The 22,234-nt window shown below is 42.9% G+C and overlaps 1 protein-coding gene across 2 annotated transcripts in view; it reads right to left on the bottom strand.

The window, feature by feature from the left end:
- PLXNA1 (plexin A1) overlaps nt 1–22,234 on the bottom strand; it is a 529,295-nt gene that overhangs the window by 484,191 nt on the left and 22,870 nt on the right. For both annotated transcript variants that reach the window (XM_033926178.1, XM_033926177.1), the window contains exon 2: nt 12,316–12,455. The gene's annotated coding sequence lies outside the window, so the exon portion shown is untranslated. The remainder of the gene's footprint in view (nt 1–12,315; nt 12,456–22,234) is intronic.

A 22,234-nucleotide genomic window follows, 5' to 3' on the forward strand; every position in this document is an offset into this window, starting at 1 on the left:
CCCGCTCTAACTGACCCATCCGTAACTTCACCCTCTGAGGGATCCCACATGGGCATCCCATTTACCCTTAAAATCTGAAACGCTTTTGGCCTCGATCACCTGTATTGGAAGCTTGTTCCAGTGTTCAACCACTCTTTCAGTGAAGTAATACTTTCTGGTGTCGCCCTGAAATTTCCCTCCCCTGAGTTTAAGCGGATGTCCTCTTGTGGCTGAGGGTCCCTGGAGAAGGAAAATATCTTCTTCCACCTCGATACGCCCGGTGATATACTTGAACGTCTCAATCATGTCACCCCTCTCCCTAAGCTCCTCGAGAGAGTAGAGCCGCAACTTGTTCAGCCTCTCCTCGTATGAGAGATCCCTGAGCCCCGAGACCATCCTGGTGGCCATCCGCTGAACCGACTCTGCTCTTAGCACATCTTTACGATAATGTGGCCTCCAGAATTGCACACAGTATTCCAGATGTGGTCTCACCATGGTTCTGTACAACGGCATGATGACCTCAGGCTTCCGGCTGACGAAACTTCTACGGATGCAACCCAACATTTGTCTTGCCTTAGATGAAGCCTTTTCTACTTGACTGGCAGCTTTCATATCTGCACTGATAGTCACTCCCAAATCTCGTTCTGTCACAGTCCTAGCTAAGGTCTCACCATTCAAGGTGTAAGTTCTGCACGGATTTCTACTGCCGAGGTGCATGACCTTACATTTCTTGGCATTGAAGCCCAGCTGCCAGGTCGAAGACCAACGCTCCAATAAAAACAGGTCCTGCGTCATACTATCGTGTAAATTGGAGCTGCTCACTATGTTACATAATTTGGCGTCGTCGGCGAATAGTGTTATTTTACCTTGAAGCCCCTGAGTCAGGTCCCTTATGAATAAGTTGAAAAGTAGAAGGCCCAAGACTGAGCCCTGCGGCACTCCGCTTGTCACTTTCGACGTTTTAGAGAGGGTACCGTTAACCACCACCCTCTGAAGCCTATTACCCAGGCAATCCTTAACCCATGCAATCAGCGTTTCTCCCAATCCCATCGATTTCATCTTGCTCAACAGCCTACGGTGAGGGACGCTATCGAATGCTTTACTAAAGTCCAGGTACACTTCGTCCAGGGATTCTCCCAAGTCCAGCTTCCTTGTTACCCAGTCAAAGAAGCTGATGAGATTGGATTGGCAGGACCTACCTTTGGTGAATCCATGTTGACTGGGATCCCTTAGATTCTCCTTATCCAGGATCGTGTCTATTTTTCGTTTGATTAGTGTTTCCATGAGTTTACACACTATTGATGTCAGACTCACCGGTCTGTAATTCGCAACCTCCTCTCTGCAACCTTTTTTGTGTAGTGGAACGACGTTAGCCATTTTCCAGTCCATGGGTACTCTCCCCGTACTGAGGGAGAGATTGAAGAGTACGGATAGCGGTTCTGCCAGGACATCACACAACTCTCTGAGTACTCTGGGGTGTAGATTATCTGGTCCCATGGCTTTATTCACCTTGAGTGATGTCAGTTCGCAGTAGACGTCACCGGATGTAAACTTGAAATTCCAAAACGGGTCTTCCGCTTTTTGCTTTGTCTGTAAGTGTGGACCGTGACCCGGAGCCTCGTTGGTGAAGACTGAGCAGAAGTACTCATTCAGAAGTTCAGCTTTTTCGGAATCTGATTCCACGTACTTCCCATCTGGTTTTTTTAGGCGTACTATCCCATCCGTGTTTCTTTTCCTGTCGCTAATGTATCTAAAGAAGGATTTGTCTCCCTTCTTGAGGTTCTGCGCTAAATTTTCTTCCACTCGAAGTTTGGCCTCCCTGACTGCCGTTTTGACCGCTGCAGCCCTGGCTGTGTATTCTAGTTTGGCTTCCAGTTCATTCCTACGTTTGTAGGAAATAAATGCCTTTTTCTTTTCTTTAACAAGGCACGAGATCTCAGCGGTAAACCATTGGGGTTTATTTCTCTGCCGTTTATTTACAGCAGTGTTTGAAAAGGCAGCCATCATAGTTGCCGTCTAACTGGTCTCCTGGGATCTCCTTTGATGTTCACAAACACTAGGTTTGAACCTCAGGAGACCTAGTTGTGATGGGCACTGAAAATCTTTAGCACTGCTGTACATCAAATCCCAACTGCTCCCTTGACATTTTAATCATCTTAACCTCACCATTGCAAAACGAAGGTACAAGAGTATCAAATCTTGCAGAATGTGCTCAATTATAGCAAACATTTAGTTACAGAGAAATAAGTTATTTTCAAATGTTTTTACCTTTTTTTTATGTTTTGTTTTATGGTCTCAAGGGAGTGATTCTGGTTTACAGAGCCTTTTGCCTCTGGGTCACTCGTTCAAATCTGACTCAGGTTAATACAGCTGAAAGCTATTTATATCTAATATGAAAAGGGTCGGCGCTCTCAGGCGACTTCCAAGCACACAGGTAAATGTCATCACAACAAAAACCACTATTAGAATTTGGTCCCAGTTGACGCAAATACTGGCAACCTCTGCAAAAGGTCGACATATTCTCTCAACATAAGATAAGCTCATTGTCTTTCAAAGGTCTCTATAACATACATGCAAATACAAGGTCTGTTCAAAAAGTTCCATGAATGATTTTATAAAAATGTTATTAAACAAACAATCTTACAACTTATTCCATTGGGTCCCTTTCAAAGTACTCCCCTTCCCTACGTATATGCTTTTCCCAACGTTGCTTCCCCTTCTGGAAACAGTCCTTAAAAGCATCTTTAAGAATCGCCAAAAGTTGGTGTGTCGAATTTTGCTTTATGTCTTCAATGGTGTCAAATCACTTTCCTTTCAATGTGGATTTAAGTTTAGGAATCAAGATGTCAGCAGGGCGGGCTCCGTTTCTGGCAATGTTCAAGGCTCAGTGAAAAGCTCACCTCTTTGAGAGTGCTTTCGACTCCTAACCCTTCTCACCTTGGATTCTGTATCCCCCAACCCTCTATGTCATGTCTGTCTGTCCAAGTTAGATTGTAAGCTCTTCCGAGCAGGGATCGTTTATAAATGTCAAAATGTACAGCGCTGCATACACCTTTCAGCGCTATATAAGTGATAAGTTGTAGTGGTAGGAGCCAAGTCAGGAGAGTAAGGTGGCTGGGGAAGAACTTTCATTGTGTTTCTGCTCAAAATTTGCAAATTTTGACACATTAAAAAAAAAAACTTTCCACGACTCATGACATGTTCCCCATAAATCACTTTTAACATTTCATAAGTTTCTGTAGAGGTCTTACCCAATTTAAAACAGAACTTCACGCTGTAGAGCTGCTCATTGAGCTTGCACATGATGAAAAATAGCCAGTCATGAAAAAACCCTTTGACGAAAAAAAGATATCAACAAACAGAAAAAGGAGGCTACTCAACGCCGCCTAACATGTCCCAAAAGAACTTCCCGTTGGTGCACAATTAAAACTGTCCTGGAACTTTTTGAACAGATCTCATATAGCCCAAGACATTAACCAACAAAACCATAAACACAATTTGGTACTAAAAATAATTTGGACAAATTCAGGAGGGTCAAGCTATTAATTCCGAGAGCTAACAGGTGCAGAAACACGAAGGAAATCTATTGACTGTCATTGATTCTGCCACAAACTATATTCCCTCCCATATAAATTTTAAAAATGAGACCAGTTCCATTTTGGGATTGAAATAGAGAACTTGAAGCATCTTTGGAGAAGTAGGGGGTAATATGTCATCCATGAATCATTTGTGAAATGTTTTAGGACCACAGGAATGCACCATAAAATCAAACACAGAAGATATAACATTGGTGAGAAAATTACAAAACTATCTCCAGATGTCAACCAAGTGATACAAAATGTTGATTTAGTTTTGAGGAGAAGAGCCCCTCCATTCATTTATGATGCCCAGAGGTCGCAGCTGAAAGAGGTCCAGTAACAAGACACAAAGAAAAACAAGCAGAAGGAATTATAGGGCAAAAATTGGCATGGAGAGGATCTCTGAAAATAAGTCAACAAAAGTTCTTCTCGTATAGAAATAGTCTGTAGTTTCCAGCTGTTCCTCTCATTTCTATGTGAACCTTTTTGTCGAGATTATATCCTGCACCACCTTAAAATCTGAGTGGGTTCCAATAGTACATCCATAATAAAACGAAGACATCACAATAACAAATGCAAAACAATAATAAAGCCGATTCAAATGAATATCTCATCAAGGTTACCATCTAAAACAAATCTCTCTCTTTTAGGCATATGAATGATAAATTTTTCAGTTCAACAATTCAAGTGTTCCCCAATTTATCTCAAGTGACACAAAAGAGAAGAAAAGATTTCCTGTTATACAGATTAAGGGCTCAAGCCTTGGGGGGGGGGCATCTTTTGTTGTGAAATTTCCTGCAAAATGTTGTTATTTCCTTAGAGGGAAAAAAATTATCTTTTCTTTGAACCAAAACAATTATTAGAGTTTATTGTGGATAAAGAGGGAGGAGTGACTATTGGTCAAATAATATCGCCCACAGTGTAATGAATCAGCCGTCAGATAATGTTTTCTAAGACTGTCCTTTAGATTATACAAGGTGGCCACAAAAACATTCCTTGATTTTAAACGGTTACAAAATCAAAACTTATTGGAATATATTTATAAATAAGATGACAGCAAATACAAGTCCCAAAAAGCACGGTTAACAGGATCTTACACAATCGCTTGCACTTGCACTGCAATTGGTGCAGAAGTTACAACCTTCAGACATTGCAATGTGACAAAATAACCAGGTGTTAAGTGGCTCCCAAGATCACCAGACATTACTGTTTGTGACTTTTTTCTTTGGAGGATACGTACCTCCACTCCTTGCAACTATGGATGATCTGCAGGAACGCATCACTGAAGCTATAAACGCGATCACGCCAGATATGCTTTGGAGAGTCTGGTCCGAGCTCGATTATTGCAATGATGTTCGCCAAGTAACAGGTGGGGCACACATTGAGTGTATGTAATCAACAGATACCATATGAAACTTTATGAGTTGACGGAACTGTATAGCCTCAAAGGTGAAAGAATATTCCAATAAATTTTGGTTTTGTAACCATTTAAAATCAAGGAGTGTTTTTCTGGGCCACCCTGTATATCGTTTGCTTTTTTCTTTCTTTTTCCTATTCTTGGATCCTTTGCTTTGTGGACTATATAATGAGTGGAAATTTTCTTATTGTTTTTTTCGTTGGATTTCACAATTAAGAACATAAGAACATAAGCAATGCCTCCACTGGGTCAGACCTGAGGTCCATCATACCCAGCAGTCCGCTCACGCGGCGGCCCAACAGGTCCAGGACCTGCGCAGTAGCCCCCTATCTATACCCCTCTATCCCTTTTTCCAGCAGGAAATTGTCCAATCCTTTCTTGAACTCCAGTACCGTACTCTGTCCTATTACGTCCTCTGAAAGCGCATTCCAGGTGTCCACCACATGATGAGTAAAGAAAAACTTCCTAGCATTTGTTTTGAATCTATCCCCTTCCAATTTTTCCGAATGCCCTCTTGTTCTTTTATGTTTTGAAAATTTGAAGAATCTATCACTTTCTACTTTCTCTATGCCCTTCATGATCTTGTAGGTCTCTATCATGTCTCCTCTGAGTCTCCGCTTTTCCAGGGAGAAGAGCCCCAGCCTCTCCAATCTTTCAGTGTATTCATGAATTTCATTTTCTAAATCTGTATTCAACTAATGTTTGCAATTTGAAAAATTTAATAAATAAATAATTTTTTTTTAAAAAACAATAAAACAAATCTCTACAGGCTCCTCTTACAAAGCCATAGGAATTAAATGGGCTTCGATGGGCTGGAGAATCACTATCCCGTTAACCAAACCTTTTTTAATAAACGCCTATGCAACAAATTGTGTTCCGAGTAGCTTTTAAAACATCAAATGAGATGAAACATCCCGTACAGATTCTGGCAAAGCATTCCACAGAACTGGCCCTGAAATTTTAAATAAAGATTCACACAAATATTAAGACCCCCCTTTTATCAAGCTGTGTTAGGGGTTGTTGTTTTTTTTTTTTTATTTTATCACCGGCCACGGTGGTAAAAGCGCCAATGCTCATAGGAATTCTAAGAGCATCAGAACTTTTACCGCAGCAATCGGAGCTAAAAAAAAATCCCTAATTCGGCTTGATAAAAATTGGCCTAAATTTTATCAATTTAACCCCCCCCCTTTCATAAAACCGTGGAAACGGTTTTTAGCGCAGGCCGGCGTGCCGAATGCTCTGAGCTGCTCCCAACGCTCATAGGAACTCTGTGAGTGTCGGGAGCAGCGCAAAGTATTTAACGCGCCAGCCTGCATGCACTAAAAACAGCTTCCGCAGTTTTGTAAAATGATGGTGCTTCCAACAGCTCAAGTTTTTCATTCTAAAACCCTCCCCCTCTCCCTAAATATTTTGAGATCATTGGGCCAATATCCTAAAACATTTCACAAATGATTCATGCATGACATATTACCCCCCTACTTCTCCAAAGACGCTTCAAGTTCTCTATTTCGGTCCCAAAATGAAACTGGTCTCATTTTTAAAATTTATATGGGAGGGAATATAGTTTGTGGCAGAATCAGTGACAGTCAATAGATTTCCTTCGTGTTTCCTCTGACAACTGGCCAGTACATTAATCACACGATGAATGACCCCAAGTGATCCTAATGCATTGTATGAAACAACATTAAAAGAATCAGACATATTACTGTAACAGCATTTAAAAAAAAATTACAAACTCTTTCTGAAGTATTAAATGACATAAATGAAGAATATGAATTGGTTTTGTGCTCCAGGCCTTCTGAAACTGCATTAATATTATTTTCATTAAATTGTCTTCAAAGCAGTTCGGCTTGATCTGATTTCATTGAATCTGAAATTTATATGCCATCTTTTTGATCCATCAAAGAAGTGTCCAGTGGAGTTTAGGACAAAACAAATTGCATTTAGTGCATTCAAATAAGCTCTAGCAATACACAGAAGCATATTCAAACTGAAATGAAGACGCACATTCACGGTCTTCCATCAGAACATGCTCACACATACGTGTGCATGTGGTCTCCCTACCCGCGTCATGCTGGAGAGGAGAAAGCTAGAGGTTTTGCAGCTGTTGGACAGTGCCACCCAATAAGGATGCTGCCAGTTTTGCCGTCTCCTACTGCGAGTCCAACAGAACTTTGGCCACTCTCCAACTGGCCACCACCCAACAGGAAATACCATCGCAGGCAGGATTTCAAAGACTGAAAGCAGATCGCCATTGAGCTATGACAGCTGCACGCCTTCCTCTGCTGTTCTGTAGCACACTCTTTGTTGGGCTTCATGATTCACATTGTAAACGAGGTCTGAGCAGGTGGTAAGAGAATAAGCCCGTCTGATTTGTGAATGATTCTCCAGCTCCGTGTTAGAGTGTCTACAGAGCTAACACTGTGATTACCGAAACAACTTAGAAATTAGCCTCTTTGCCTTTAATCATGGCCATGAATGGCAGAAGGCTGAAGACTGAAGAACAAAGCAACCCAGCGGGACTCATCTGACATAGGTGGAGGTGTGTCCGGAGCAAAAGATCTCAGCTCATGCACCCAACCAGCTGGATTTTCAGGGCTTCCCACCCCCCCCCCTCCCAGTAAAGATGCACGCAGTGCCTCATTGTGTCCTAACGATGGGGTTGATATTCATTGGTCCACAGTCAAACTATGCAAATGAGTGGAACATGTAATGATTTCTTAACAAGCAAAGACACCACATTACAATAAATTGAATTTCATTTCTGGACCACAAAATCTCACGGATCGATGCAGTTCACGAAGAGTAAGAAACTGGACAACCACAGCAACTGTTCTAGGTCTTTTGGGTGCCGATGGTGTTTTAAACTATTCAATCTTAGGCCACTGCATCAATTGGTGATACCCGCCACCATATCAACCACTTACAAGGACATAGGAATGTCAAGGTAAGCCAAACTATACTGTCTACTCTTCAAAGTAATTAACGGTACTGCACCCACCTACCTAAATGACCGCCTAAACCGTAACCTTCCAACCAGAACAAGAAGAACACTGACATCATTCACATACCCACCACTCAAGGGTACTCACCGCAAAAAGCTTTATGATAGCCTCCTGGCAACACATGCTGCAAAACTCGAACCTTCCATCACCAGATTGTTAACCACAACATCAGACCTCAAGACATTCCGTAAAGAAATCAAAACACTGCTGTTCAAAAAGCATATACAATCTACCTAACCTCCCTCACCCCATCCCCCAAGAAACCAAAACACTGCCGTCCAAAACATCTTCCGATGTTATTAAGTCTTTACTATCATTCTGTTATTAAGTCTCTATCCTCAAACTGTATTCTCTATTGTCATGTACCATCCTGGAAATGTCCAGTTCTCTTCTTATGTAATCCGCTTTGAACCGCAAGGTACAAGCGGAATAAAAATCACTAATGTAATGTAATGTAATATGACTACTGCTATGGCTACTAATTATTTCTAGGGTGTTGCCAGACAAACGCAGCACTGTACAGAGTCACAACTGAGATAATCCCTGCTTGAGAGAGCTTACCATCTAAGAACATAACAATAGCCTTACTGGGTCAGACCAACGATCCAAGTAGCTCACTGATGAGGTTGGCTTTTATTGCTGTAATGAGGAATTATGACATCACAGGATCAGCTCTGGTTACACTAAAATTTATTTATTTAATTTTTCATACCATTCTCCCAGGGGAGCTCTAAAGAAAAAGAGAGAAAAGAAAAGGAATGAAAAGAAAACGTGAGAAACCATGAGATTAGTACTTTAAACAGTGAGACCCCTTGGGTGTAAAACCTGATTGAACCTATTATTTATTGTAAAGAGACGAGTTCTTCTCTGAAGCCGCTTTAAATCCTCTCCCCCTCTCTTATCAGATCTGGTTCTTCTCCTCTTGTGATAACCTATTTGCAAAATTATGACTGCTGGAAATTGTTGTTTCCCTGCTGTTAAAATTCATCTTTATTTCTTTATATCAGCATCAAGAATCTTAAATAAACAGCTGATGTGAGAGAAAAAATACAGTATAATCTATTTATGCTGCATCTACGTTTATAGAAGGGAAACAGCTGGAGTAATAAAACAGATTTGGTGCAAGATTCTCCCTAACCTACCTATAAGAGAAATTCCCTTAGGGACTTTGGGCTAAACCGATCGTGTACCGATCAGTTTGTGACCCGATTTCCCTCCTTCCCAATTCACTAACCTCTCCTGCGATCCGCTTCCGATCCGCACATGCAAATGAGGGGAATGGCATGCAAAGTAGGCAGGGCCCCGTATCACCAAACAAACTTGGGACACTGAGTGGGCTGGCCGATCAAGAGAAGAAGTGACTGCTGGGGACCAGTCGCACATGTCTCTGCCAACTCTCCTGCTCCATTGCCGTCCTGCACTCTGCCCTGATCTTCCAGCCATGCCTGCCAGTCTCAGTTTTAAAAAAAAAAAATGCAAGCCTGTCCAGTCCCGATCTTCCAGCCCTGCTTTCTCCCCCATGTCCTCTCTGCCGCCTTCCCTGCAGTATGAGTCCGTGGGTTTAAAGCGGGGCTGCACGCCACAGTGCAGCCCTGCTTTAAACCCGCAGGCTCGCACTGCAGAGAAGGCACAGAGAACAGGGCATGACCAACTGACAGCGTTGGCAAAAAGGAAGAGGCTGCCGCCGCCGGGGAAAGCCCTTCCCTGGGAGAGTAGGAGTCGGGGCCCCGAAAAAAAAAAAATCCCAGAAAAAAACACAAAACCATAAACGGACACAAAACGCATGCGCAGACCATCTGCAGGGAAAGCAGATGGTCTGCACATGTGTCAGGATCGCACACTAGCGATCCGTGCGGGCAGAGGGGGGGGGGGTTCCTCCGATCACCTTCATTACAATATTTGGCTGTTGTGAATTGTTCGGGCCTGCTGGAATCGGCCCCGGAAGTAAGGTTAGTGAATCTAGCCCTTCGAGTTCACACCGCATTTCTCATCTACTGAAGTCTGCTAAAATTAACACCTCCAAAGTCCCAATGCCCTGTAGGGTAAGAACATAAGAATAGCCCTCTCTCCCTTATCTTTCTTTAGAGGGTTGGCAGGAGGGATGCCTACTCCCTCCCACCTGCTAGCCCGCCTCTTCAAAATAGGCGTTCCCCTCCCTGGTGCATCCTGGTATGCACCGGGGAGGGGCCTGAGGCTCTGATTGGCCCAGATCGACTAAGGCCTCTCCTATGAGATGGTTTGGATAGGCTGGAGTGAGTTTCAACAGCAACTCCAGTAATTGGAACCTAAGAACAGTACCAGATAGACTTCTGGGGTTTATGGTCCAGAAATATCAAAGAAAAAAAGACAAATTCAATTTAATCATGAATTTATAACATGAGTAACTACGTATTGGTCAGACTGGATGACCGATTAGGTCTTTCTCTGTTGTCATTTACTATGTTATGTAGAGAAACTGCTGACCTAATGTTATTCAGTCAGCTATCTGGATTATGCCTGCATCCCCCTCCCCCATGGATAACCAGAACCATATGCAACTTAAGACACCAGTGCAAAATACCTCTGTTTTATTCAGCTACATACCATAGCTGGTGTTTAAACACAAACCTGATCACAACGGCTGAATATTATAAAGACAGGATTAAGACTGTTTGTACACAAAAGATACCAACACACACAAGGCTGATTCCAGACTGTTCACAATGCAAAGCTTTGTTCTCCAGAACTGGAATGAAACAGCCAGCAAAGCTGGGAATATCCAGCACTTCCTCATAGCAGCAAGGATAACACAGGAGTCTGAATCTCAGCAAGAAGTTCTTCAAAGTACTTGCAATTAAAGTAATTAAACCCTTTCCAACAAAAAAATGCTCAGGTTGCAATTAGATGCATTACTTTCACTCTTTCAAACAAATCTAATAATTCTTTAAAACGTTGCATCAGTGGCTCATCACAGTTCGGTCTATACTTGGAAAAATATGATCCAGGAGTTTGCCAAAGCCTTCCATGAGATCACCGGGTTTTCTGGGATCTGTTACTCTTGTAGGAAACTCAGGCTGTCCCAAGTTAATTCAAGATACCGAAAATAACAGAATTTCCAGGAGATAAAATGTTTGCAACAGTGGTAGATTTGACTCTTGACATCATTTATGTTTGGAGGGTGGATTCTTCCTCTGTGAATTGCAGGTCAATGATGTCAGCTGGCTAGTCCAAAATAGCAACAGTGTTGCATAGTTGCTACTGCTGCTGGATCTTATTTTGGCGCCTGAGGCGCTTGAGCCAATCAGGGACTTCCTTAGGGCTCCTCCCTAAGGAAGTCCCTGATTGGCTCAGGCGCCTTAGGGAGGCTGTGCAGCACCGTTTCATATCTGCGAGGATCATGTTGAAGTTGTTGCTCGCAGCGGTGAACAACTAGAGCTATGGGGGAAGAAAAGGGGGCAAGGGGAGGAGGGGGAAGAGGCAGGGGTGGAGGGGTGCCGGTGCCCCCATCAACATGGCACCCAGTAGGGTTACCAGATTTTCAAACGGAAAATCTGAACCCCTAGACCCGTCCCCAGGCCTGCCCCATTCCACCCATCCCTGCCCTGTTATGCCCCAATCCCATCCCCAATTCCGCCCTAGCCCCCCCCCCCCCCTTATCAGGAAGGAGGGCATCTGGCGATTTGTTGGAAGTTTTTCAAAACCCGGACAAAGTGCCAGGTTTGAAAAGCCATCTTAAACCCCAGACATATCAAAAGGAGGACATGTTCAGGGAAATCCAGATGGCAGACCCCCCCCTCCCCACATACACACACACACTTACTATGAAACTGGGGAAGGGCTAAACACTACATCTTGCTACCCCTCTAGAGATAATATTCCGCACTAGCCCTGCAGAGAAAAGTGAACACAGTGCAAAATAGTGCAGGGTCCGGGTTAGCAGGATCTAGAGAAAATGTCATATAAACTAGTATGGTCTCTCCTCGCCAAGGGCCGAGTGCAGGTGGTGTCTCTGAGCTGATGCGCTAATGCCACACTCAAATTCAATTTGGATGCCAGGCATCTTATAAAAATAAATTATAACAACAGTCCAGATAGGCTTTATTACAGGAAAGGCTCTTGATAAAAACCAGGCGATAAGATGAAAAATAAATAGGAAGAAGCCAAGAGAGGGAGGGACAGGAGAAGGTGAGAGACTGCTGCAAAGATCACGATTTGCTGTCACAAAGTTTGTAACTGGGTACCACACTGCCATCTACTGGACCACACTGGAACTTGGCTTTTGTTGAACTCTCCTCTTCACACATGGTTTTGGAGGTAATTTTACAATTGAATAGACATGTCAATAGCACACGCTTACCTTTTCCCGTGTTGGATATCAGCAGATGCATACTTTCATTCTGAAAATTACTCCCAAGCTGAAAATTACTCCTGAGGAGTTATGCCTATTTTTCACCTGGCATTAATGCCCTGGATTCATTTACGAGCATATGAGTGGATCTGCGAAAGTAAGCACAGAAATTCAAACTCCTCACCAGCCTTACCTCTGGGAATTTCTCCACTCAGTACAATGAAAGTTATGCATCTATAGGTTATACAAACCTAACTTTACAAGCATATCATATATGCAATTTTGTAAATGCAAAATTCATGCCTAAAACTCATTTATGTGCTGAAACAGCTTTCATTATTATCTTTTTTTCTGCATTGTTATATGGACTTAACTGCATCTGCACAGGTAAACTAACACAGACAAATCAAAGAATGGGTATAAACTGGTTTTAATTATACCATTAAGCATCCTGCATTTTAATCATCTGGTCCACATTTTCTGATTTTCATATTGTACCTTTTTGGGAAGTGTCAACTGTCCATATCTTCATAATGTTCTATCATTAAACTATCCAAACTGATCTGACAGTGTTGTGTTTTAAGCTAAATCTTCACTTGCCGCTTCAGGGATTATGTTTCTCCTCTGTCATTCTGGTTGTTAGGGCTAGCCTTAGTGCTTGAGGGATATAAGAAGTTAGAATGTATTGCTGTGAACTCAAGAAAAGACACCATTTAAGGTGCAACCTGGGGTGGGGAGAAGTTCAAGGGCAGGGTCAAACGCTGAACCATGGGCAGGTGGGGTGAGATGCTGAACCCAATGGCAGAGAGGAGGTCAGTTAAGTGCAGGGCCCCTAGGAGCACAGGGCTTGTATGGCCACCCCCTACCACTCTTGCTTAGGGCCAACCCTGCTAGTTACTCTCTGGTAGTGGTGAAAATTTGCACCTATAGTTTTTCTTTTCATTTTACAGAACTCCCAAAGCCCTGAGATTTAGTTTGGTCAGTGATATTTCTACAAAACATATGTGTTCCTGCATAATCAGGAGCCCTGCCCAGGCTCCACCCCCTTTGCAAGTATGCACTATGTAAATTAGGCAAGTTTTGCAGGACAGACTTAGGTCCCCCATTAGCACCTTCTTGGATAAATGCACACGTCTGCAGAAGTGCTCATGGTCTATATATTTACATATGTAATAACCATGCGCATATGAATGCCTTGAATACAGAGTAACCCTTTACATGAGTTGCATTGAAAAAGTCTATACATTTTATTGGGGAAAGGGAATAGAGACTTGTACATTGCCTTTCTGTGGCTTTGGCATTTCAAAGCGGTGGGCACTGGAAGATTTCGTGACTTGCCCAGGGTCACAAGGAGCAGCACTAGGATTTGGTCTCACAACTAAACTAAACTGAAACTTAACCTTATATACCGGGTCTTCAACCAAAGGAAGCTTGAGGCGGTTAACGATAAATTAAAAAAATAAAGTCAACTGAAATACAAGAGAGTTAGTTTCCAAAATGTTTAGCGAATTAAAAAAGAGTTTTTAAAAGTGTATGGAAGAGTTGGAAGGAACTGGGACACCTCAAAATTGGGGGGAAGTTCATTCCATAATTGGGGAAATTTAAACGCCAGAGAGCTGCTAAAATTCTTAACTCCTTGAATTTCTTTCCTAGAAGGAAGAGAAAGTTTAAATCGATGAATGTCCCTCGCTTATGAAAATCTATAAACATTCCATAGCAGAGGAACAAGAGGAGCAAAGATACCATATAAAATCTTAAAAACAATACATAAACACTTAAACTGAATTCTAAAATAAACCGGGAGCCAATGGAGAGAGAAAAGCAAAGGAGTCACATGGATGCAGAGGCAGCAGTTCGACCATATGTGATCCAAGTATAAGACAGTCAAGTCAAACGTCTGTATAATATGTTGCACTTATTTTTGGCTTTAAAATGAATAAAGATTCTAAAATGGGGAAAAAGGGGGAGGGAATTGGGTATATTTGCTTTTAGTGATAATGTTTTATTATATATTAACTCTGTAAATTTTGGTTTTGTTCTTGTTGTATTTGAAATGATTTTTTTACTATTTTGTTTGTATTTGAAATTTAATAAATATGATTTACATTAAAAAAGACAGTCAAGCCATTGTGACATCACTGATGAGGTGGCTCTTAGGCATTGGTGGAATGACGTATTATGACATTATAATCTCAGCCCTGAAATGTTGCTACTCTTTGGGTTTCTAACAGGTACTTATCACCTGGATTGGCCATTGTTGGAAACAGGATACTGGGCTTGATGAAAGAGGAAGGGAATGGGGGGACTAGCATACTGCTTTTTTGTTGTTTTGGCATTTCAAAGCGGTAGGCACTAGAGAATTAAGTGACTTGCCCAAAGGAGCAGCACCGGGATTTGATCTCACAACCTCTGGGTGCAGAGGCAACAAGTGAGCCACATCCCTTCCAGTGGAAATCATCTAGTGTTTATGAAACATTCCTGGGGCAGAAGGCAAGCATTTGTACAAAACTGGCATAAATTCTGAGAAACTGCCAAAACGCTTTAGCAAAATATGGGAAAAATCTTTACCATTTCAAGAAATGTTCTCTGTTGGCTTTCAGGGCTCCTGGACACTCGCACTGAAACTCTCATAAAAATGCGCGATTTGTCAGCTATCTAAAATAAGGTGCAGAGACAGACGTTTTCTAAAATAAAACCTGAAATGTTCAGGGATCTGGATTTAGATTCTGCCTCCGTGATGGCTGGTCCGCTCTGAGGAGGCGGGGAGGACAGAAGAGAGGGATTGTTGCCATGGCGATCCCCGTGGATGTACCACAACTGATGCAAAGTACTAGGCAAACTTTCATAGCCCCCTCCCCTGTTTTCTGTGCACAGACATATACATGAGGCGGGGGCCTCACTAAAGAGCATCTCTGTGAACATTTAAATAACTGAATACCAATCTTGCCAGAAAGCTAAAGTCTTTTTTTCCTGCTCAATATGAAGCCCTTAGACAGAACCAATGTTGTGTAGCTGAAAATACGTGGGGAGAGCACAGAACCATAAGAAAATAAGAGTTACCATACCAGGACAGACCAAAGACTCATTAAGCCCAATATCCTGTTTCCAACAGTGGCCAACTCAGGTCATACGTACCTGGCAAGATCCAAAGAGATTTTATGCTACTTATCTTAGGAATAAGCAGTACATTTTCCTCAAGTCCATCTAATGCCTTATGGACTTTTCTTTTAGGAAATTATCCAAACCTTTTTTAAACCCCGCTAAGCTAACTGATTTCACCACATTCTCTGGATGTGTCCCCTACTCATGCATTGCAACATTACAGAATATTATAAATTGTGCGCACCAAGTTACTACATCCGTTAGCCCTGATTTAAGTGGATGGATTTAAATGTAGGTGCAATGTCAACTTGCTCTACCATTCTATCTTGGCACCAAGATGCTATTACGGACTTGACACTTTGGGGGAAATTCTAAAACCAGCGCTTATACTTAGGTGTCAGTAAACGCCCTGCTGCGCCTAAGTTAATTGAAAAACACCGTTAGAAATAGCAAGGTTGAAGCGTCCGACACCTTGATAAAAGACACCAGAATTGCGACTAGGTAGCTACTTTAGGTCGCGGAATGCCAAAGTAGGCGTGGCCAATGCTGGAAGTGGTGTGGCATACATTTCCAGAAAACCTTGGCCTACTTTTCAGCCGCCTATCTTTGCCGCGGCTTCAGGGAGTCCTGCTGGCTCAGCTGATCGGGGATAAATTCCCCCTGCTACAATCAGCTTATAGCCGCTGCGGTGTAGTTTTAGGATCCAGCGGCAAAGAGAGGCGGCTGAAATGTAGGCCACAGGGTTTTCCGGGCCTGCATTTCAGCCACCTATCTTTGCAATCAGGCGCAGTTCTGTAATCAGCACCAGTGCTGGTTAGAGAATCCGTAGCATCAAGTCATTACTTCAAATGCCAAGTTATAGAATTGCACCCAAGGTGATGGAAACCTGCTAATTTACTCATTTCCACTAAGACCTGAAACCTGTACTGAGCTATATGGGGAAACGGGATAGAAACCAAAATAAATAAATATTGTCATTTCCACCACCTCCTGTGGGAGGGCATTCCAGGCATCCACCATCTTTTCCATGGGAAAGTATTTCCTGACCTGATTTCTGCCTTGGCCCTCCTGCAATCTAAATTCATGTCCTCTAGTTCTAGCAGCTGCCCTCCTCTGGAGGTTTGTTTGCATATTGATATCCCTTAAATATTTGGATGTCTGCATCATATTACCCCTGTTTCTCCTTTCCTCCAGGGTGTACTGTACATTTTCAGGTCATCAAGTCTCTCCTCGTGCGTCTCATGGTACAAACTCCATACCATTGTCATCTCTTTTCTCCGAACCGCTTTGTCTTTTTACGGGTATGAAGAACATGAGAATGTCACTAGTACCTGGGCAAATACCCGAGTAGCAACATTCCAGAATCCCAAAGAGAATCAAGATTCCAGGCATAATCTCAAATAATAGCAAGATTCCGGAACCCCAAACAGTAGCAACGTTCCATGCTACCGATCCAGGGCAAGCAGTGGCTTCCCCCATGTCTTAGAAAACTGTAATACAGGTACGTCTGCATATGCAAGCCTAAGTCCAATTCTTCATTCTCATAAACTGAACGTGGAACTGGAAGGGAGGGGTTTTTTGGCTCAGTGGTTTCTAATAGAATCCCTTCGATATGTGCACGGTGCAGTATCATGGTGTGTTGCTATGACATTTTTGGTGCAATAGGAAAGAATAAACAGGACAGATGTGAGAATTATGAATAGCTTGGCAATCCCTTATGCTCCTGCTCCCCAAATAAAACTCACATACACCTTCCTTGTACACAACACACCCTCCACATAGCACACATACACACATATTGTGTAATTTTTTTTCCACAGACTGGAAATATTATGCAAAAAAAAAACCAACAAACCCTAATGGAAGAATGGACCTCCGATGGCACCAGGTGCCTTTCCTATCAAAGCTGCAGCGAGGGTATTCAATTTTCTCTTCAAACGCTTCATTCTGAAATGACGATAGAATTCAAAGCCAGGGGTAAAAAACGTAAATGCAAAGCTTGAATGTGTGAAGATTAAAAGCATGTGAAGAGGGAGGGGCAGAGAATTAAAAAGACAAGGGCTTTGGTAGGAATTAATTGAATACAATGACAAAAAAAAAAAAAGGAATTAACAGAGCTCCTAGCAAAATGATATTTGTTGAATTAACCTTTTCTAACTAGTAACAATTTAAAAAGCAGAGAAATCCAATTGTGTTGTTTTTTAGGAGACCAAACTGAAAGCGGCAGAGATCCCGCTCTGTTAGCTGTGCAGACAAGGACCGGAGAAAGGCAGCTAATTAGTTATGGACAAAAGCAAAAAAAAAAATAAAAATAAAGTTTTGTGTTATAAAATGCTTAGACACTAATTAGAAGCTAACTATTCTCACTATTCACTGCCAGTGGAAGACCTTTCCTTCTGTCTGAGCCCCTCCATGGGTGACTCCCCCCCCCCCACCTGTTTCAGACACCCATTGAAAACGTGTCCTCTGCTCCCTGCTTTTGGTAATTCATCCCCTTTCTTAATCAACAGTTCTGCACAATCTGGACATTTCTGCAAAGGAGAATGGGGGGGGGGGAAGAGAAGGTGTTATACCCCTGCCTGAAAGTTCTAGCGAAACTTTTGTTTGTCTTTTAATGCCTAAAGATCTGTAGCAATATTCACTGACAAAACATATCAGCTCTTGTGAAGTGCTGCTGGGATGATCTCTTTTCTACTGAAAACTAAAGCATTTGTAAATAGTAAAGTGGAAAGTAATTTTTCTGAGAATATGCATATTTATTTACAATCTTTTTGAAGGAATTCAATCAAGGCAGTATATGACAAGTGTAAGTGTGTGTGTGTTTCTTAGGATTACCAGAATATTTTATTTCCCCCCCCAATGGAAAATCTGGACCCATGGCCCTGCCGCCCCCCCCCAGGCCCACCTATGCCCCATTCTGCCCCCACCCCACCCCCTTGACCTGTACAAGCAACGAGCAACGTCAGCCAGCATTCGTGCATGCCCTGGTGTGACGCATCCTTGTGCGGCTGAAGAAGGAGATAACTGGGATCTCCCGCTGACTCAGAAGGCTACCTTCTGACATCGGAGGGAAGGCTTCCCTCCGACATCGGAGGGAAGCCTTTTCGGGTCAGTTTCGGCAGGAGGGGTGCATGAAGGAGGGCAGGGGATCCCCAGCAGCCGCGATTAAGGAAGAAGGGGGCGGGAGACTCGCACAGTGCTGCGTACCCCAACAAGTGGCTCGTGTACCCCCAAGGATACGCATACCGTGTGTTGAGAAACATTGTTCTAGGTCAGCACCTGGTTTAGACTCTTTAAGATTTCAACACATTCTTCTAAACAAAGGATAGAAAAAGAATGTGTTTTTTTTTCCCCACCACAGGACTAGTACCAGTAAATATGATTATATTATCTCTTGACCTTCGCGGGGGGGAGGCAGCTAAACTTAGAATCTTTGCACCCAAACCTTTCTCATTAGCCACTGTCTGCACTCAGGTCCCATTTCATACAGAATAAATCAACCCTAGTTGCCAGCAGGAAAAAGGCATTCTTTGTTGAAAAGCTGTTGTGTTAATGTATACAGCACACACCAACGTACAACATTGCACAAAATGTCCCTGGGGGCGTAGGAGAGTCAATACTCAACACTCTTCTGGCTATTTGTCTTGTATCATCGGCAGTGACCATCTCCATCACATCTGTTAGAATGCTGCATCTCTTTGTATTGATCACATTGTGCATTTTTTTGGAAAGGCAGTTTATAAAACTAATGAACACTGTGATATGAATATTAATTATCCCAAAGGTCACTTGGTATAAATGACCACCTCTAAGCTTGTGCTTGGCCTGCTCTTCATTTGCCGCAGAGGAGGAAGAGGAGGGATGAAGGTAAGTCACTCTCGGTGACTGGTTTTATTCTTCCCTGTGTTGGCTAGTCTCTTGACACCTGAAACAGGATTTCTCTAGGTCAGAGGCATTAAACTTATTAAGCAGAACATTCAAAACGGTGAACCAGAGTCGAGGGTAATTTCCAAAAAGTGCTGTGTATAATCCAGTAGCACTATAGAAATGATGTCATAATAGTGGAAGAAGAGTCATCTCATGGTCTACAAGTTCCTACAAGAAAAGTCTAGAAGCCATTATTAAGAACATAAGAACAGCCTTACTGGATCAGACCAATGGTCTATCAAGCCCAGCAGCCCGTTCACAGAGGCCAATCCAGGTCCCTAGTATGTGGTCAAAACCCACGGAGTAGCAACATTCCAGAATCCCAAAGAGTAACAAAAGATTCTAGAACCCCAAAGAGTATCAAGATTCGTAAAAGTTTGGAATGACCGTCTTTCTATAATTAGAGCTCTCTCTCATCTACCCACTTTTTGTAAAGTATTGAAGACCTATTTATTTTAAAAATTTACTAATGATCCTTTTTCAAATAATGCTCTGAAAGGACATATAAGGGCATCTGAGGTCTTTTCCCCTCTTTTTGTACACATACCTGAAGCCAGGATTTATAATTTTTTGTTTTGATTCATATTTGGATATATGGGAGACCACTGTGTTATAGGGGGGGTTGTTTGTTTGTTTGCTTTTTTTTTTGCAACTCTGCTTTTGTGGTTTATCTTTTGATTATTGTTTGTAGAGATTTTTTGTCTATTTTTAACAATTAAATTAGGCATGTAACTGGCAGTATTCTATAATCAATGCTCAAGTATGGACCGGTAAGATTATAGACTTGTTTTCTTGTCCGGCTATAATTTACATAACATAACTTTATTCTTCTATACCACCATAGAAACATAGAAACATAGAAAGATGACGGCAGAAAAGGGCTACAGCCCATCAAGTCTGCCCACTCTACTGACCCACCCAATTTAGTCTGTGTGCTAATGACCCAATTCTTTAACTTGATCTTCGTAGTGATCCTACGTAGGTGTCCCATTTATTCTTAAAGTCAGGTACGCTGGTGGCCTCAACCACTTGCACCGGAAGCTTGTTCCAGCGATCTATCACTCTTTCCGTGAAGAAGTACTTCCTGGTGTCGCCATTAAATTTCCCTCCTCTGAGTTTGAGCGGATGTCCTCTTGTGGCCGAGGGTCCTTTGGGAAAGAAAATGTCATCTTCCACCTCGACACGTCCTGTGATGTACTTAAATGTCTCAATCATGTCCCCCCTCTCCCTACGTTCCTCAAGAGTGTAGAGCTGCAGTTTGTGCAGTCTCTCTTCGTACGAGAGACCCTTGAGCCCCGAGATCGTCCTAGTGGCCATCCGCTGAACCGACTCGACTCTGAGCACGTCTTTATGGTAATGTGGCCTCCAGAATTGCACACAGTATTCCAGATGAGGTCTCACCATGGCTCTGTATAGTGGCATTATGACTTCAGGTTTCCGGCTGACGAAACTTCTTTTGATACAACCCATCATCTGCCTTGCCTTGGATGAGGCCTTCTCCACTTGTTTGGCAGCCTTCATATCTGCACTGATGATTACTCCTAAATCTCGTTCTACTGAAGTCCTAGCCAATGTTTCTCCATTCAAGGTGTAAGTTCTGCATGGATTACCGCTACCAAGGTGCATGACCTTACATTTCTTAGCGTTGAAGCCCAGCTGCCAGGTCGAGGACCAGCATTCCAATGTAAGCAGGTCCTGCGCCATACTGTCTTGCAAGTTGCTTTCACTTACTATATTGCATAGTTTGGCGTCGTCGGCGAATAATGTTACTTTACCTTGAAGCCCTCGAGTCAAGTCCCCTATGAATATGTTAAAAAGGAGTGGACCCAGGACCGAGCCCTGCGGCACTCCGCTGGTCACCTCCGAAGTCTCAGAGAGGGTGCCGTTGACCACCACCCTCTGACGTCTGCAACTCAGCCAATCGTTGACCCATGTAGTCAGTGTCTCGCCTAACCCCATCGATTTCATTTTATCAGCCTGCGATGTGGGACGCTATCAAAAGCCTTACTGAAGTCTAAGTACACGACGTCCAGAGACTCTCCCGAGTCTAGCTTTCCTGTTACCCAGTCAAAGAAGCTTATGAGATTGGATTGGCAGGACCTACCCTTGGTAAAACCATGTTGACTGGGATCCCTTAGGTTCCCCTCATCCAAGATCGTGTCTAATTCACGTTTAAGTAGTGTTTCCATGAGTTTACACACTATTGATGTGAGACTCACCGGCCTGTAATTCGCAGCCTCTGCCCTGCAACCCTTTTTGTGCAGAGGGACGACATTAGCTGTTTTCCAGTCCAGGGGGACTCTCCCCTTACTTAGGGAGAGATTGAAGAGCATGGATAATGGCTCCGCCAGGACATCAGCCAGCTCTCTGAGCACTCTTGGGTGCAAATTGTCCGGTCCCATGGCTTTGTTCACCTTGAGTCTTGACAGTTCGCTGTAAACATCAGCTGGTGTGAACTCAAATTTCTGAAACGGGTCTTCCGCGCTTGGTGTTGCTTCCAGCTGTGGCCCATGCCCTGGTTTCTCGCAGGTGAAGACTGAGCAGAAGTATTCATTCAGTAGTTTGGCTTTATCAGAATCTGCTTCCAGATAATTTCCGTCCGGTGTTCTAAGGCGTACTATCCCGTCTGTGTTCTTTTTCCTGTCACTAATATACTTAAAGAAGGATTTGTCACCTTTTTTGATGTTCTTTGCTAAAGTTTCTTCCACTCGAAGTTTGGCCTCCCTAACCGCTGTTTTGACCGCTGCAGACTTGGTCTTATATTCAATGTTAGCTTCCCCTTTCCCGGGATGTTTGTAGGAGAGAAATGCCTTTTTCTTCTCCTTGACGAGGTACGAGACCTCATCTGTGAACCATTGGGGTTTCTTATTTCTTTGTTGTTTATTTACTGATTTTATGT

The sequence above is a fragment of the Geotrypetes seraphini genome, chromosome 17 (assembly GCF_902459505.1).
Source record: "Geotrypetes seraphini chromosome 17, aGeoSer1.1, whole genome shotgun sequence".
NCBI classification, from domain to species: Eukaryota; Metazoa; Chordata; class Amphibia; order Gymnophiona; family Dermophiidae; genus Geotrypetes; species Geotrypetes seraphini.